Source organism: Peromyscus eremicus, chromosome 8a (assembly GCF_949786415.1).
Source record: "Peromyscus eremicus chromosome 8a, PerEre_H2_v1, whole genome shotgun sequence".
Taxonomy (NCBI): Eukaryota; Metazoa; Chordata; class Mammalia; order Rodentia; family Cricetidae; genus Peromyscus; species Peromyscus eremicus.
This window is the reverse complement of record NC_081423.1, coordinates 79578775-79583228: the sequence shown is the minus strand read 5'-3', so window position 1 is coordinate 79583228 and position 4454 is coordinate 79578775.

The following is a 4454-nucleotide window of genomic DNA, read 5'->3' as shown; positions in this document are numbered from 1 at the left end:
CCCTGGCTAAGCCCTCTTTAACTAAGGCCTCCTCCATCCTCGTCACTGCAAGCCGCTATCCTCTGCCCGTGTCCTGAGTTTTCCCAGGCACTGAGAGGCCGGCTAGGCAGAGCTGGTATGGGTATCGAGTACATGTATGTGCACATGGGTCTGGGTATAGAGAAAAGGACAAGAATGCTATTCTACAAATTCTTCTATGGCCAATTCACTGTGACCTCAGCCAACTCCAGCACCTTCTCAGGCCTCGGTTTCCCCTGGTCATAAAATATGGGGTTAATTGTCCCTTCTAGGGAAGCTGGGAGGGTTAATTGGGCAATGGCTCTGAAGAGAAGGAGATCTATAAATACAAGGGATCATTAGAGGGTATTTCACAGCCGTTTTGTGGCCCCGATGGTATTATTAATATGATTATTGTTATTGTTATCACTACCATCGCCCACTTCCCGAGTCTCTGCCAGCTGGGTCCTGCTTCCAGGTGAAGGAACTCTGCCAATGGCCTCTGTGACCCTCCACTCTCCACACTCAAGAGTCTCAGGGGACCCCTTGGGAGCCTATTCCAGTGTGGCTTTATGGAGAAAGGCAAGAGGTCCAAGGTGAGAGGAGCTGGAGAAGATGGCCATGATTGCTCACTGTATGCCTAAGCCCTTTCTATCCTGGGACGCCTCCAGTCTGCTATGGGAAGTCGGGAAAACAAACTAGCAGCTCTGTGGAGATATGTACGGCCATGGTTAAGAGGGGGCCAGTAGGAGGTGAACTATTAGGAGCCCGAGTTGTACTGGACGGGACGCTGTTCTCTGGGACACTGAGAGGCTGTTGGTGGCAATGCGCTTTCCTGAGGAGGCAAGTGGCTCTTCTTACAGAGCCTCTTTGTAGGGGGCCCTAATACTCTCACAGCAGGGGCTAGGGTGGGTCGGGGTGAAGCAGGGTCTAGGCTGGCCAACAGTAGGTCCTAATACTCACCAGGTTACCTGGGCCTCCTGCGGCTGTCAGGTTAAACCATGGTCACGGGCTTCTGGAAATGCCTTGGGTGCCCTCTGGTGACAAGAACGTGAAGGACTGCAGAGGAGTAATACCCGCCCAGAGAGCACCTTCTCTCTGCCCTTCTGGAAGTTGTGCAGATCTCACCCAGGAGGGCTAGCAAAGAGGAAGAACCCTATGGGAGGGATGGCTGGAATGTCTTTGCTGAGAGATTCTGTGGCAGTTGGCCAGCAGCCATCAACCTGGGCAGGAAAGCCAAGAGGAGTTGGGGAGTCAGGGCATGGGACAGACAGGAGTGTCATCCCTGGGTCTGTGACAGGGTGGTTGGTAGCTGTATGTATGCACTGGGATGCAGAATGGGGACAGCTAGAACATAATAGGGAATCTATTTTTGGCGTTCCTGGAAGACTGGAGTGGCTGAGACCACAGAAATCATGGAGGAACCTATGAGGGGGGGAAAAAAAAACCATGGTTCACTCAAATCAAGAGTTTTCCCATCAAGCCACTGTCAGGGTTTGTGTATCATGGCAGCAGGGCAGGCTGGGAAAGTCTTCATCCCCACAGGCAGAGAGGATGAAGAGAGAGAAAACCAGAGGAGGAAAAGGCAGAGGCTATGGGGAGATCCTTAGGGCAAAAGTCAGCACCCTCAGAAGGCCGAGGCGCCTGTCATTGTTTGAAGACCTATCCTGTCAAGCTTGGGCTATAGGAGGGAGTGTGAACCAGTGTGGAGCCCAAGGCTGCCCCTAGACAAAGGCTATGCTTCTAGACTGTAGGCCACAAGCATTGTCGAGCCTTGTGGATCTCTCTATAAGCTGCCCCTGAAGCTGTCTGCAGCTTCCTGGGGACAGAGACTGTGACTTCCTCCTTCCTCCTGTGTACCTCCTTCAGTGTGTTCAGCATCCTTGGGGACCCTGAGTAGACAAAGGCAGCCACATGAAGAGACAAACAAGGAGGGTTGGGAAGTAGGAAAAGCATAGAGGAGGCTTAACAGGAAGCTGATGGGGAGGGGGTGGGGGTGGGGCAGGGGACTGTGAGAGTGGACATAGAGGAAGCTGAGCCTGGATGAGAAGCAGGCAAGGCTGTGAGAAGTGTTCCAGGACAGCCAACACCTGTGCACCTGCCACAGGCACTATGCGAGAGTGGGGAGTGTGCAGTGGAGATGGAGATGAACACGGGACCGGAAGTGGTGGAGAGCAAGTAACTTTGCGCACTAGAAATGGGGACAGAGTGACCACTCGGACAGGGAAGAGGTTGAAAGCTGCTGGAGTCAAGAAGGGAGCCAGCACTGACCCAGCTCGCCTCCAGGCCCATCAGGGATGAGATGGCGCCCCGGGTGACGTGGGAAGACCCGACCGGAACCAGCTGAGACCTTTGCTCTTCAAATACCACTGCAGGTAGGGTGGGCCAAGGAGCTGGTCAGGGACGGAAGGGGAGGAGTGGGTGGCTGAGGTCTCCGGTGAAGGAGTGCGTGTGTGCCTTGCTTACACACGTGACTGATCTGAGTATCTTCTTCATACAGACGCCTGGCTCCATCCTAGGGACTGACTTCCCGGGACAGGACAGGAGCTCAACGTGTGAACCGGTGAGAGGCTTCCTGCTGAGTCTGAAGTATGCTCAGGGGACTGGAGCTGTAGCTCAGAGGTAGCGCACTTTGCCGAGCATGCACAAGGCTCTGTGTTTGCTCCCCTGCACGGCAAAAAATAAACCGTGGCCAGGGAGAAATCCAGCACTTGGGAACCTAGCCTCTTCCCTCACTTGGAAGAGAGGACAACTTGGAAAAAGAGATCTGTGAGAAAAGAATTTGGGTGGTAGTCTGGGGGGCTTATGAGTGAATTTTTCAAAGACTCCATTGATATGGTTCAGTGGAGCGCTGGTCTAGCGTGCATGAAGCCCTGGATTCAATCTCCAGTACAAGGGACACACACACACACACACACACACACACACACACAAAGTGTCCCCATCTTTGTCTGTGCCTAAGAGTAATAAGCCCAAAATGAAACAAACAACTGACAGGCTTTAAAAGGGCAGAATCCTTCAGTTCAAAACTACTGGTGTGCCAGGCAGTGATGGTGCACCCCTTTAATTCCAGCACTCGGGAGGCAGAGGCAGGTGGATCTCTGCGAGTTCGAGGCCAGCCTGGTCTACAGAGCGAGATCCAGGACAGACTCCAAAGCTACACAGAGAAACCCTGTCTGGAAAAAACAAACAAAAACACTCCTGGTGCAAGTGGCCCACGCCTGGAATCCCAGCACTCGGGAGGTGGAGGCAGGAGCATCAAGGGTTTCAGGCCAGCCTGGGCTACTTGAGACCCTGTCTCAAAAAGAAAACACCAACCAACCAATCATTGGTGAATTCTAGGTTTTCTCACTGTCCCTCACCCACATGCCTCACGTGCTCTTCGTGGGGCCTCTAGGTGGAACACAGGAGGCTACCTTCAATTTTTGTCCCAGAAGAGGCCTGACAGCCACCCAGCAGGATAGTCAACCCCACCTCCCCACCAAAACCCCTGCACCCTAATGCAGCTGACTCACAGAACCCGGGTGGAGTCCTTAGCTACACCATGAAGCAAGCCAAACTGGAAACTGGCCTGGGAACAGAACGTATAGGCTAAACAGGTCGTATGCAGATGTAAGTGCACGCAAACAGTCATTCCTGAACTCGGAATCCATTTCCTGATCATCCTGTATGGGAGCCTTAGCCCTTTTCCACTACAGCTCAGTGTCTTAGGGCCGTCGCGTCAGGAGGGAGAATGGAGCTCTGTGGTAGAGACTGCCTCGCACGTGGGAGGCCCTGAGCTTGATCCCTAGCACCGAAACAAACAGACAGACAGACAGAAGTAGACAGTGTGAGAGGGAAGCCCTTTATATGAGCCCACAACAGTCCAGGGCAGCACAAACAAGACAGAGCTTGGTTGGGCAGGATGAAGAGGTTTTGTTTTTTGTTTTTTGTTTTTAAAACAGGGTTTCTCTGTGTAGCTTTGGCTGTCCTGGATCTCGCTCTGTAGACCAGGCTGGCCTCGAACTCACAGAGATCCGCCTGCCTCTGCCTCCCGAGTGCTGGATCAAAGGCGTGCGCCACCACCGCCCGGCTTGAGAAGAGATTTTGATCGGGGCCTTTAAACCTGAGTTTACCAGGCTTACCTAAGGGGAAAGCGAACTAGTTAGGAAGAAACCTATGTGTTTAGGGACTGTGACACCTTCCCTTGAGAGAAAAGACTACACAAAGTAGGAGGTGTGGAGTGTGGAGGACGTCGGCTGTGGTGGTCCAGGTGTGAAGGACCTGGTTTAGGTAGAAAGCTTTGACTTTGTAAGTGGCGGAGTCCCAGTGAAGGCACGGTGTATAGGATACACGTTACTCAGAGGCCAGAGCAGGACGCTGGGGGGGGGGGGGGGTTGCTCTGCTGCTGCTGTGTCTCACAAAGCCTGGAGCAAGGGGGGCAGCCAGCAAAGCCCTGCCATCCTCTAGTCTGTGCC